Raw genomic sequence first — 14,507 nt, 5'->3', positions numbered from 1 at the left:
ACATTTGGTAAATAAATCAGGAAAGCAGTGCACAAGGCAGTAGGAGTTTAGAGGTTGCGAGGAAGGTCTGTTTGCTGTGTCGTAGGGTTAAGGAAAGCAGGAGGGCGTTAAATAGGGTAGGACCTATAGAGACCAGGCTCTTTTTTTTTTTTTTTAATTTTTATTGTTGGTTGTTCAAAACATTACATAGTTCTTGATATATCATATTTCACACTTTGATTCAAGTGGGTTATGAACTCCCATTTTTACCCCGTATACAGATTGCAGAATCACATCAGTTACACATCCATTGATTTGCATATTGCCATACTAGTGTCTGTTGTATTCTGCTGCCTTTCCTATCCTCTACTATTCTCCCTCCCCTCCCCTCCCCTCCCCTCTTCTCTCTCTACCCACTCTACTGACATTCATTTCTCCCCCTTGTACGTTATACAAAATTACATACAAGAGACCAGGCTCTTGAGGAAAGAAAAGTGTGTGGGATACTCAGTACTGCTGGACCAGAGGGAGGTGCTCAAAAGAGAAATGGGAGAAGAGCCTGAGCCAGAGGAGGAGGCAAGCTGTGCTTGGGCTCATGGGGTCTGGAACCTCAGACTGCAGAACCTGGGGACTGAAGGAAATGGGCTGCGCCTATACTCACGGCTCTTGTGGTTTGCATTGAGATTTGGAGGAGAATTGGGAGATGATGAGAATCATCATCACAGAATTTTTTTCCTTATTTTTTGATGACTATTTCCATAAACTGATGGTTTGGGACTGATGGTTGAAGATACTGTATTTGTATAACATGTGTTTTCCTAGTCAGTGATAACTGTGTTCAATAAAGGTCATTCTGAAATAAATTATGGCTGGAGTCAGTGGGTTTGCATCTTGTCCTGGCTTGAGAAAGAGAGTTCTCTCTGCAGAGAACTATTTCAGTGAGAGATGCACACAAACGAGATTCGATAAGCTGTTTCATAATAATTCCAAAAGGAGGGCAGGTAGTAGCTAGAGAACTTTAAGTATCTGTGTTTTCTCTAAGTCGTAGACTTCTTGCATTCCCAAGGGCCTCTGCAGTACAGAGGGAGAGAGTTGGAACTTTGTCAGCCTCTTTGTTCCGGTCCGTTTTTACTTTTCTTGATAGATGCTTAGTTCTTCCTTTCCCTCTCTGAAAGGTGCAAAAGAGCCCAGGGATGCTTCCTCCCCTTGCTTTCCTGTTGCTTCATCACCCTCCTCTCCCATCTTGTTTTTCGGTTCTTTGTCCATGCATATCTTTGAATGTCCAATAACCTTCCTCCCCTTGGCCAGGAGCCCAGGAAGACATTCTCAGCCTCTTGCCCTTGGGCAGGAACCTGCTGGGAACCACTGAGGTTCTTGTCAGTTTCTCTTTGCCTTCCATGTATCTATTGCCTTCTGCTTGGCAGATCCTGACCTGAGGAGAATAGATGAGGCCCTAATAGACACTGGATACAATAAATATTTCCTGAATTGGATGAATTCATTACTCATGGGGAAGAGAACCCATCAGAGAGGTGTTCCCCCTTGGGTACCTGTGAATTAAAAAAAATATATATTATATGCATTTTGAATCATATTTATACATATATATTTTGTTTATATTTTTGTATTTTGATATAGTGGCATATTTCATGTCATTTTGATATATAAATATTCATGTATTAAAATATATGTGATATATCTTCTCACATACATCTGGCTAATGCCTAACTCAATATTGTTGGTTTTCAGCTATTTCAAATGTTTAAGTGTTCTGTGCAGAAAGCATTTGTTCAAGGCAAGGGGGAACTTTGGGCTTGTTAACCAAATAGGGATTGTAGTTCAAATCTGTCTATCCCTGGCAAGTATTGAGATGCCACTGTTCTGAATGTTACCCTGATTTTTGAAAACATTGAGGAATATTGCTCACAAGATGGGGATGTTCTTCTCTCTGTGTTTAAAAAAACAAAACATCCAGCCCCACCCCCCCTTGGGGCAGTGTAGGATAGTCAACTTTCTAGAATAGGAAGGAAGAGAATTTATTTTATTTATATATTTTTTAAAAAACCTGAAAATGGGTAAAAATGGGCTTTAAAATAATTTGGTATAATTTGCATGTACTTCAGTGTCATGAAGTTTATTGACACTCATCAGTTTCTATATTCTGCATGAGTGTTTGAATTTATTTTCCTTAACAAAGGAATATTTATAGATATGAGTTTAAATATTAAATATTTGATCCTCAATATAAAACTATACTTCATTTTGGATTTAAAGGAGGAGGTATTGAACAAGAAAGTCTTCTAATAGATACAGAAGAGAATGGTGTTCTCTGTCAACAGGGACCTAAAACCTCATTTGCAGAAAGAGATATACACACACAAATGATTAGCCAACTCAGAAGCATTATTCGTCACCATGCATTTGTTTTTAATTTCTACCCTGTATTCTCTAAAGACTTTATATGCATATAGGTATGTGCAGTCGGGATGTCACTCAGATATAATAAGGTGCATTGTAGGAACATTAGCTGGAGAAGGGAGGAGGCCCTGGATGCAGGTTGGAAGTCTTCTCAGAAGGGGGGGGGGAGGTCACCAGGATGGGGCTGAGCTGCATGGAGAGGATAGGAGAATTCTTATTGAGGGAAGTCACATGGGAGAAGTAGTAGATGCTCCAGAGGGGGACTACTATGAATTCTGTATGTTGTCGTAGTGGCATGCTTGGATATTTGTCTTTTTGGCCGTCCCCATATAAGCACCTATTTCTGGTGTGGGGAATTGTCTACTTTCCTAGTCTTGCTGGGAGGCAGAACTTCCCCCTCACCACCACCACCACCACTGAAAAGGAGCCAGTGACCATTGCTATAGGCATTGGTAGTGTGAGCAGCAGCATCTACTGCCCTGTGAGGCTGCTGGTCCATTCCAGGATGTGGTTTGTAAGCCACTTAGTAAGCTTTTAAGAAAATTCTCTTCTGCCTCATCAGAGTTAATTTTTGGAACTTGAAATGAAAAACCCTGAGAGAAATGGATACATATCCTTGGGTACTTTCCTCTGTGCCAAGGAGGTTGTACATGTTTTGTACATAGTCTTATTCAAGTCTCACCCTGAAAGGAGGTAACATGTTCAGTCCTCAGCTCACAGATTAAAAAAAAAAAAAAGCTGAGGTTCAGAGGTGATGAATTCAGTCAATGTCCTGCAGTCAGCACACAGGTTTGGGATGCCATCTAGTCTTTTTCGACAGACTGTGATCTTAACCACTTGAGTTTTCCTGCTCCAACTCCAAGAAGAGCAGATCATAAATACTAACTTCTGTATGTATTTTGGAGTACTTTATTATAAAAGGATTTTTTTTTTTTTTTTTTTTTTTTGGAAAACAGTTAATGTCAGATGTGGGCTCTTATCAGACAGGATTTGACGGGTGTAGATTGCCATTGCTTAGAATGTGTAATTCAAGGTGAAGTTTTACTGATCTTCGGTCAACTTTACTTTGGTGTGTTTGGCATAGAGATCCACTCTCTACTTTTACCAATCAAAGCCAAACAAGTGTTTAGAAGATAAAGTGGGGAATGAGGAGGTTGGAGGAATGGAGCTTATCACAGCTCCTAAGAAATGCCAGTGGCTGCCAGGAGTTCTGCTTATCACATCATTAAATTTTCACAATGGGTATTTTCCTGGAATAGTCTATACCCCCCAAATCTGCATGATTGAACTTATTTCTCCTCCCCAACCTCCAATCAATTCTATTCAAGTGCCATCTTGTCAGAGAGGTGAACTCTTCCCATCTGTAACTCCATCCCTTCTCTTAACCCACCTGACTTACTCTTACAGCACTTCTCACCACCTGATAAGTGATGAGTTTTTTGTTTTTTTAATTTTCCATGGCTTTGCTACTCTAAGCTTTGTGAAAACAGTGAATGTTTTGTTCACTGCCGAATCCCCAGCATTTAGAATTTGCTGGTCATTTAGGAAATGCTCAATAAATCATTTCCTTGAAATGAATGAATGTGAGAAAATCGGGGCTTAGAGTTTCAATGACTGGCCTTAAGATTTTGTGGAAGTGATATCAGGATAATCTATGTAATCCCAACCTCTCATGTTCCTCTCTTCACTAATGTCCCTCTGCCTGAGAAAATTTCCATATTTTTACATGATCTGGGTTTGAAGGATTTTTCAGGACTTTTGAGTTGAGGGGGATTAAAAAAAAATTTAGTAGACAGTCCAACTTTTATATTTCACCAATGAGGAAACAACCAAGATCCATTGAGAATAGGCAGTCTGATCAAAGTAATACTGCCATTTACTGAAAGTGGAATGGATTGAATCAAGCTACCCAGCCTCCCAGTCCAGGTCTGTCTCTATGCTCTGTTGTGTTCCTGATAAAGTAAGATGTATTTTATGGAAGAATTCACTTGTCAATAATGGTGATAGGTTTGAAATGGTTCATGGTATTTTAATGCCATAATATGAATACAGTAGAGCAGAGACCACAACTCAGATACTCAACAGGGTTAGTACAAAATCAAGGCAGGCTATGGCAAACTGGGACACACATCCCATATTCAATGGGGCTATCTCCACTCCCAGCCCTGCCCATCTGCTACCTTCTCAGAAAAGCACGTTGCAAGAGAAAAATATGGTTGAACCCATGTAAAAATGCTTAAAACACTCTGCTTGCCAAACAAAACACTTCAGTGTGCCAGGTCTCTGCTGCAGATTCCTAGCTTGTGACTATTGACATTGGCATGTATTAATAACCCTTTTCACTGGGTGTGGCAGCATGTACCTGTAATCCCAAGCTACTCTGGTTGCTGAGGCAGGAGGATTACAGGTTGGAGGTCAGCTTCATCAACTGAAGGAGACTCTGCCTCAAAATAAACTCTAAAACAAAGGGCTGGTAGTAGTGTATTTGCTACCATAGCTCAGTGGTAGAATATTTGCCTAGGATGCAGAAGGTTCTGGGTTCAATCCTCAGTACTGCTTTAAATTATTTTTTTTCCAAAGGAGTAATTAATTTCAACAGGCACAAATATGTTGGAGAACATGTGAAGTGGTACCTTTGTGGTTAGTTCTTTGGACCATCCCAAGGATCAGTGGGTTGGGCTGTCAAAGTTCACAAAGGGAAAATAATGATCAATAAAAGGGTATTTATTGCCTGTCTTTATGACCCTGGTGATAACATTGAAGAGTAATGTGTTTTCTCTGTCCTAATACCATCTGTCCTAATGGAGCACACTTGGTTAGACCATTTCCTGAGTACAAGTCCAGAGACCTTCTTAGAGGTTTGGTGTGAGTATTAACTACCTGGATGTGATTAAGAAAATTAGCCAATTTTTCTACTTTGCCATATTAACATTTGAATAATTTAGAGCTGGGCTTTGAGGCATGTGCAAAAAAAGGCACAGAGGATTTTGTGCAGGACTTGAACCTGGTTCTTTTATCTCTAAACAAAGCCTGTGTCGTCAGAGAAAAGGATTAGATTGCTAGTATCTATCACTGATGTTTTCGAGCACACTGATAAACATGACATGGTTGCTGTGTTTCCTCCAGTGAGCCCGCCATGAAGCTTGGAGAATGATCAGACTTAGTGATTTTGGCTCCAAACTTCATCGTAACTTGAGTTATCCTTTTAGAGAACAGATTGCCAAACTTTTTATCACAGAGGCTAAGAGCACGTGTTTCAATCCCCCTGCCTGGGTGGCATCCTGGATGTCTAGGCCACATTGATTTATTTCTCTATGCCCCATTTTCCCCATTTTACAGATGGGGAAAATACCATCTGTAAAATGGGGGTAATAATGGTAACTATATCCTAGTCTAGTTGTTATCCTAATTCTTGATAAATTGATCAAATGCTCCTTTTTTGTAATAGAGTAACTAGGTAGTATAAATTTTAAAAACTTAATATTTGACACACAGCATGAGAATTTTCCTCCTTTCCCAGAAGATTTTAGCCTTTCAGATCTCATATTAGCAATTGAGATGTGTTGGAATGAAAAGTTAGCAGGGTTAATCAGGGCTGTTCCTCATTCATACATTTGATTTAGTCTAGTGTACGTCTCTGTATTGGAACAGTACGAGTTGATTAAGGTGCAGCAACATGTGAATCTTGTGGATCTCTCAATATTAACTAAACAGCTGACTTTGCATGTGTGACGACTGTACCGTGACTCCTGTGCAGTGCTGCAGAAAGAAGGCTTGCACGTAGGATTGGGGATCACTGAAGGAGCCCATCTGACAGCAGCTTTGCTGTAGAGGGAAGCATTTATGACACAAGATGCTGTGATAGTTTTCACTAGCTAATGTGAAGAACCTCTGCATGGGAAGAACAAAAACACCTCTCCAGATCCATATTGGTGCATAACTTAAGGCAAGAGGATGACAATAGACAAATTGCACCCACTTCAGAAGGACAGTGTGTGTGTGTGTACGCCGAGTGTTCTGAGGAGCTGAGAAATAGGCATGCTGCCCCGATGGGCCCTTCACACTGGGCTGCCAGCACCACTGAAAGAGCAGCTTGTCCTTTCCTCTCACTTTGATCTCTTGCCATATTTGTATTCATGTGCACTAGCCCCCACATAAAAGAGTACAGCTTGCTCTTGCTGCTTTTGCTTCTGTGACCTACAGTAAAGCCATTTAAAAAAATTTTTTTCAGGCTTTAACATGGACTAGTAATTATGCCCAGTGATTTTTAATCATTTAGCATCTAGCAAGAAGCATGCAGAGGGTCTCATGCCTCAGGGAGCAGCAGCTTGCATGGGTGCTGGGAGGGGCTCTTGGCTGTAAGGGCATTGGGTTCCGGGGGTGGGTGTGTTTGTGTGTGTGGTGGCAACACAAGGAAGCTATGACAGCATCACCTGGGAAACGGACGCAGACTGCTGCTCTGTGGACTTGAAACCAGCTCTAAGCAGTTGTGGGATTCTGAACAAAGCTTCTGGAAAGTCATTTTCTAGGTGAGCTGGTGGGCTGGGAAGGTTGGGGCGGGCTGGGTGGAGCATGGAAACGGAAGCTATACATGGTCTTTACATTATTGTCAAAGAGCATTTTGGAGGAATGAATGAATCTCGCCTTGCTGCCAAGTTGGATCATAGAGTCACAGCTGGGAATCCCTTTAGAAGAGAACATCTTGTTCTGGGTCCCCTCTTTTCCAGCTGAAGAGACGATGCTGTGCAGAGGTGCGATGACCTGCCTGAGGCCAGGTGGCCCTGGAGCCCCAGCCCAGAGCCTGGGCCTTCTGGCTCTTTCTCCACTTTGATTATCTCTGCACTACAAGCAGTATCTTTTTTGTTTTTTCACTTAAAGAAAAAAGTGATACATTTTGACTTATATTAATTTTTTTACTGATTATAAGAGAAAGAGTTTTAAAAAATCTATAATCTTATCAAATCAACTATTAATATTTTACATTCATCACTTATTTTAATAGCATTTTACAAATTAGCAAGCAAAACATTGATATTTTGTATTCCATTTTTTAAACTTTTCATTAATTTCTGCCTCTGCTTATGTCTAATTTGTTTTTGTTGTCCGGCATCCCTGAATAGTAAGAAATGTGTGAGTTTGTCTTTTTTTTGGGGGGGGGGGCAGGTACTAGGGATTGAACTCATAGGCATTCTACCACTGAGCCACATCCCCAGCCTTATTTTGTATTTTATTTAGAGACAGGGTCTCATTCAGTTGCTTAGCACCTCGCTTTTGCTGAGGCTGGCTTTGAATTTGTGATCCTCCTATCTCAGCCTCTCCAGCTTCTGTGCCCGGCTATGACTTTGTCTTAATCACAAGTAGAAGGTACTTTATAGCTTTCATGTGGAGTCATCCTTGTGATTCTTTTCATTAGTTTTAAAGGTTTCCTATCTTCTTTTTTTCTTCCTCTGCCTTTTCTTCTGGGTTTAGTTTTTATTTAATGTACTTACCCAGAGAGCCACTGTTTACTTTTATGATGATTCTCATTTGTTGTACTCAGGCGACCTCCTCCACACCACACAGATTCCTTTATCCTGTGTCAACTTGTTCTCTGAGCTTTTTCACTCCTATCCTTTTAACACTCATGTATATGCTAATGTTTCCAAAATTATCTTCCATCCAGTAATTCTTTCATGAGTTCTTGAAATTGATTTTTCGAATGCCCGGGACAGTTCTTCTCTGACTTAAACTGTCATGAGTCACCTGAGGATATTGTTTAAATGCAGACGGAGCAAATCTGAAGTGGGGTCTGAGATTCTGCCCTTAATGCCTGGTGCCCTTGGTCTGTGGAAAGGAGGAAGTTTCCCCAAGGGTAGACTAATAGGAGAAAAGCCATACCAACATATACATGCAGTGGGGGCATCACAGGAGTTGCACATCTTTATTGCTTTCTAAATTATAGGCCGACCTCATCTGAAACACATCTGTATTTTAATGTTCAGCATCTGCTGGGGTAAAGTTAGTTTTCACTCAATATTTGTTGACTCAAGTGAAAAAAAAATTCTGTACACAAACATCATTAACTTTCATATGTTAATAGGAGGAAATTACATCAGCTGTACTTATCAAGGTGTATGTCAGTGGTCTTCTGAGGAAAACCTGCCCACAGCCTTGTCCACTCTGCAGCACTCTTGTCAGTACAGTAGCCCCAGCCAAGCTTCCTGTGGCAGTTGAGCACCAGAAGTGTGCTCCAGATGGCTGCCCTGTGTTTGACTGCTCATCCTTGTCATTTGAGATTCATACTTAGAAGCATTTAATGACATGTAGGATTTTAAGAACTTAGAATGCTATCAAGGATTTATTATATTTTTATATTGATTACATGTTACAATGATGATATTTTGGCTCGATTGAGTTCACATATATTATGGGCATTAATGTTTATCTATTTCTACTTTTTTAAATATGATGACTAGGAAGCTTCAAATTACTTTCATATTCTTCTTTTACTTCCGTTGGCTGGCACTGTTCTAAAATAATAGTTTATTCCTTGTATTTAGAACTCGGAAAGGCTTTCCACTAACACTTCAATTGTGCTTTCTAAGACTGTCAAGTATTTACTGTTTAGTTATGTTTTCATTCTTAGGCATTATTGATTTTAAAGTAAATTTGTTTATGTGAAGATACTACCAGTGAATTTAGTTCTTCAAATTACCTTTGAGATGATTTTTTTGATTACTCTGTGTCAAATATTGATATTACCTATAAATATAAAACTCACAAAATATTTTATTATGACCTAGGGAGAAATAAGAAATGGAAAGTGTTACATTTTAGGCTAAGACTTGCAATCCACATCTTCCACCCTGCTGCCCACATAGTTTCTCATTAGTTTTGCTGATTCAAAAGTCATATATTGCCTATCATCATTAATGTCTCTACTTAACTGGCTTTTCAATGTTTAAAGCTTAAGGAATCTATCCTTTAAAGTTTTTTTTTTTTTTCTTTTGTTAAACTTGTGCCTAAGGCAGTCGTGTTTTTTTTTTTTTTTCAATTTTCTATAATCATGGATTTTTTTTTTCCCAGTGCATTCTTAAGTGGATCTTTAAATAACAAACGGATCAAAACAAAGCTATGGAGGGGTTGGTGGGGACTGAGAGGGGCCCTTGTAGGCCACCTTGGCTTGCCCTTTGGACAGCACAGCTCTCAGGCAAAGTGGCAGGCTGAATTAAGGCTTTAAAGGTGAAAAGTCAGTGTTAACAGATTACAGTTATATAATTTTGAGACTAGGAAGAGACTTGAGTTATTGTCCTTTTGTAGTATGAATGTTTCTGTCATGCTTATACAGGAAAAGCTGTACTGGAGATAGGCCAAATTCTTTTGTCTCCCACTAGAATCCTCTTTCCCTGACTGCTCTGATAAAAGCATAGGAAATAGGCTTTCTAGTGTGGGGCTGGAGGATGGAACTAGTGGTAGAGCATTTCCTTGCCGTGCACAAGGCCCTGGGTTCCATCTCCAGCATCGCATGATTAAATGAATGGATGACTGTCCTGAGATATTTGTATGGGCTAAGAAAGATGAGTAAGGTGTGAGTAAGAACCCACAGGAGGTAAGATGTGTGTACATAAGGTCAGATGTGGGTACATATGCTATGATTCAAGGAGAATAGCCTCAAGTGAGGATTAGGTGCATGCTAAGGAGGCAGCTAATAAACGTCTCTTCTCTGGCACACTCCGTCAATTGCTTATCGCACTGCACTGATTAGGGTTAAAAATGGCACAATGAATTATGCAAAAAAAATGTTTCTGCAGGAGGGGCTGCCTTGCAGACTAATGCAGCACAGATGGAAAGATCTTCTTTTAATCATTGTTCTCACAATACTTGGAAGCTTTTTGAGGAATAAGCACTTGCAGTGGAAGTGAATGGCCTTCAACAGTAAATGAATTCCTTCTGCAGAGAAGGACTGAAATGTATTTGTGATGCAGATGGCTGCCCTGTGTTTGAATGCTCATCCTTGTCATTTGAGATTCATACTTAGAAGCAAAATGTCTCCTGAAATACTTCGGTTTTAGATGGTTTCTCTGGAGAAATTACTTCTGTCAGCCTGGCCCAACATGTATTATTATTAGTATTTTTTTTAGAAATGAGGACAATGAGTGTTTAAATGCCAATTCACTCCAATCAAGAAAACATGCAAATTATCTCTCTCTGATCCTTAGTTACTACTGAAGAGACAGAATTAGTTAGCATCCCCTTACTTTTATTAGCATAATATTAATGCAAATGATCAGCAAAGGCTTTTTGAAAAAGAAAGCAGAAACCCTGGAAAGCAGTTAATAGCAGTGCTCATTTCCTTAGTAAGGAAGAAAAAACATTTTATGATTAGACTTCTAACTTTGTTATCGGTGCCAAGGACCTCCCACCTGGGCCTAAACAGGTACCTAAAATCAGTGCCAGCTTAGAGCTTTCCCCCTTGCAGAGCAAGAACCATTCTGAAAAAGAAACATTTCAGAACAAAGATGATATGCTGTTACCCATAGGTAGTTCTGATTTAGAAGACAATAAGAACACGTACTATTGGTTGTGTTTCTGAGGTGCTGCTTTTTAAAAATATAGGAGGAAAAAAAAATAAGAGTAATATTCATTGCCCAACTCAAAAGTGCAGTGAAAGATGACTAAAACTTTTTCCCTACAAAGAGGACACTGATTGATTCTTTATATGCTCAGAGGAAATGGGCTTAAATTAGAGGGAAATAAAGTTGAATCGAACAACAGGAAGACATTGTTGGCTCTGGGGAGAGGTTTATAAAATTAGAACAAGGTATAGCAAGAGACTGGAATTTCCCTTCTTACCTTGTCTCACTGGACTACAAATATGTTTTTTACACTTCTGGCATCTTGCCTTTGCCTGTGTTTCGCCAGGAGTGAGCCTTGTAACACCTGCTATCTGTCCCCCTCCTTGGGCATGAAGCCAGTGCTATTCTGTATTGTTCTTTTCATCCATGCTTAATCTCTCTCAGAATGCAGACTTGGAAGTCAGAGGTGAACTCCAGTGCTTCCTTGGATTTGGGACCTTGCAGTTAATGGAGGTGGGTGGGGCAGTATTTATTTAACGAATATCTGAACCATAACTTGGTGGTCTGTTTGTTATTAACATGCAAGAGTCCAAGTTATGTAGGTCACTCCACCAAAACATTGAAGTGTTGACCTGATTCTGATTCTACTGTCCTTTTAAGTGTACCTTTGCTGGGGTGAAGTTCAGTGGTAGAATGCCTGCTTCGCATGTGCATAGGCCCTCGGTTCAATTCCTAGCACCAAAACAAAAAGAAAAGTATATATTATGGGATTAGTTTTATGTTGAACCATAATCATAATGATTTTTAAAAAATAAAACCTAGGGCTGGGGGTATAGTTCAGTTGCCTAGCATGTGAGGGGCCCTGGATTTAATCCCCAGCACCAAAGAAATCCCTCCAACCCTAAATGCAGAATTCTGATCAAATATAATTAAAGAAAGAATACCAATGAATAAATGTATTATTTTTCAGTGAAGCTTTCTCCCTGAAAAACAATTACAAAATTAATAGTCTGTGAGCTGGGGTTGTGGCTCAGCAGTAGCATGTTCACCTAGCAAGTGCAGGGCCCTGGGTTTGATTCTCAGCACCACATAAAAATGAGTAAACAAAATAAAGGTATTGTGTCCAACTACAACTAAAAAATAAATATTTTTAAAAAAGGAAATTAATAGTCCTATGTCAGACGGGTTGGCATATGAAAGTGTGCTTAAAGCTCATCATATTTGTCTTATAAAAGCTCTGTATTTTATGGATCCTACTTCAGCAAATAGTCATTTATGAGGTGGGAACTCTTAACAGCTGACCCTTCAACACCTGAATTAAAAGAAAGCAGGAAAACATTCTGTGTCTTGCAGTATCTGACAGCTCTTTCTGTAGACTCATCCTGGCAAGATAGCCAAGGCAGATCCGTCCCTGATGCCATCAGCTGGGCTGGCTTCCCCACCTATGGCATTAACTGCACAAATGCTGACATGTGCCCTGGAGGGTCCTGCATACTTTTCATCCTTTCATCTTCTCCCCTCAGAACTTTGACTGCCCTCCTTTAGAGGCACTGCTCTCCTTTAGAGGCTCTACCCTCTATTAACTGGCTTTTATTGATTTCTGTCTTCTGAAGTGATGGCTTTCTGAGACAAAAGTTCTTTTTTTCTACCTCTTTCCTTCTTGTTGAGCATGGGCCATGGGTCCCAGACCTTCCTGAGATGGGAGGTCCCAGAAGCCCTGGCCAGAGCAGAGAGCTCAGAAAGATTGATGTGGCAAGCAGCATTTTGGGAAGATATGATCCAAGTTGATGGACCTCTGTATCTTGGTGGAGTGTGAGTGTAGAAGAGAATCCACCCAGGTATGGAACAGTGAGGAAGGCTGGGATCAAGAGGGATGGAAAGGGTGCATAGGAGGTAAAAGCCTGGAGCTGGATGCTAATTTAGCCTGAGATCTCTGTATCCTGCCCAACCTTGGCTTTGGCGAGGGAGGGAACTCTTCAGGACATCAACTGCTTTTGAACTTCTTAACCTGTTTCACATTGCTACTTGGAATGGCATTTGGGAACCAGATGCCACTTTGCTTTGGGTTAAGTGGAAATTCTGCCTGGCGTGAACAGAGCAGTTGAGCCATAGGCTGGCATATGCCTGGCAGCAAGTCTGAGACTCAGGAGGGTAGGAGTCTGGGGTGTTAAGTTCTATTTTGGCCCTTTTAAGAATTAAGCTAGGACAGGTTTGTAAACGTCCAACATGAACAAGTATTTACTCCTCTTAAAATTTGGGTCTCTGGGTGGCATTTCCCTGAGCTCAGTGTGCCAATGACTGTGTAGATGTGATAATGTCCATGAACAGCATAAATTATGATTTTACACATTTTTCCCCCTCTACTTTCTGCATTTCTTCCCCTTTTTGTAGGATTAGGTCTCAATACCCTGTGAACCCTGTTCCTGTCCTAAACAAAGGTCAATGGCTTTTATTGAAAATGTTTGTGTTTGTTCTGGGAGTTTTAAATATTTTTGTCTTTGAAATGCTAAAGCCGCTCCCCTACCTGTAAACCATATCTTACAAATAAAAATTGTTTTTTCCATGTTTTTATTTCATATTTAATGGGTCTTTGATACTATTTGTGGGTTTTTTGGGTTTTGTTTTTGTACTGGGGACTGAACCCAGGGGTACTTAACCACCGAGCCATATCCCCAGCCCTTTTTTGTCTTTTTTTATTTAGAGACAGGGTCTTGCTGAGTTGCTTAGGGCCTTGCTAAGTTTCTGAGGCTGGCTTTGAACTCTCTATCCTCCTGCCTCAGCCTCTCAAGCTACTGGCACTACGGATGTGCACCACCGTGCCTGGCTGCTATTTGTAGTCACATCTGCTTGTGTTGGACCAGGTCAGAATCTAAAATATACTAAGGAAAAGATGGTCTTAAATAATCTTGTTAAACCCAAATTATTGAGATTGAGGGATTTCTGAAATAAAAGGTTTTATTGAGCCATTGAGAATATGAGCCTGAAAAAGGACCAGGTCTTAGGATACCGACCTGCAATTTCCAGCAGCAAGGCTACAGTAGCAGATGAGAAAATATCTGCTGGACCTAGAGCTAAGAGTATTTTTACAAAGAAAATTTGGAGAAGGAAAGCACAACTTGTTCATATTGAACCTACACTGGCCATAGACAAGAGGGATTGGCTGACAGGAGGAGGGAAGTCTTCGAGATAGGAGGAGATCCTTCTGGAAGGTGGGGCTGCAAGCAGGATGCTGTGTGCATGGCAGGTGGTGATGGATTTGACTTAAGGTTTTAACCCAGATTCAGAACTTGAAGTGGTCTCTTGTTTTCAGCTGCAGCTGTTAATTCATTATCTGCCTTATCTCTCCTCTCCATCCTCTGGTTCTTGGAATTAAATTTAGGACATCTCAGAATTTTTTTCTCTTATTAATCTCATTTAAAAAGGGAAAAATCTCTTGTAATATTTACATAATCTACTTTGTGACTAACTGCTAAATACATTTAGTGGGAAACATTATGGATGAATTATCTCTAAGGTTGGCTAAAATTTTTGATTAGCTGAAAGTTTTCTTTCTAC

The 14,507-nt window shown here is 40.2% G+C and overlaps 1 protein-coding gene across 5 annotated transcripts in view; it reads left to right on the top strand.

Annotated features, from left to right (window-relative positions):
* Positions 1–14,507, top strand: part of Arhgap18 (Rho GTPase activating protein 18) — a 176,045-nt gene that overhangs the window by 89,882 nt on the left and 71,656 nt on the right. Inside the window, exon 1 of one of the 5 annotated variants that reach the window (XM_048798185.1) lies at positions 6,787–6,926. The exons of the other annotated variants lie outside the window; for them this stretch is intronic. The gene's annotated coding sequence lies outside the window, so the exon portion shown is untranslated. Of the gene's footprint in view, positions 1–6,786; positions 6,927–14,507 lie in introns of those variants that run through there. 5 annotated transcript variants of the gene reach the window in all.

Source organism: Marmota marmota, unplaced genomic scaffold (genome assembly GCF_001458135.2).
Source record: "Marmota marmota marmota unplaced genomic scaffold, marMar, whole genome shotgun sequence".
Lineage (NCBI taxonomy): Eukaryota > Metazoa > Chordata > Mammalia > Rodentia > Sciuridae > Marmota > Marmota marmota.
The sequence above is the reverse complement of the archived record's forward strand: the minus strand, read 5'-3'. Positions and strand labels throughout refer to the sequence as shown.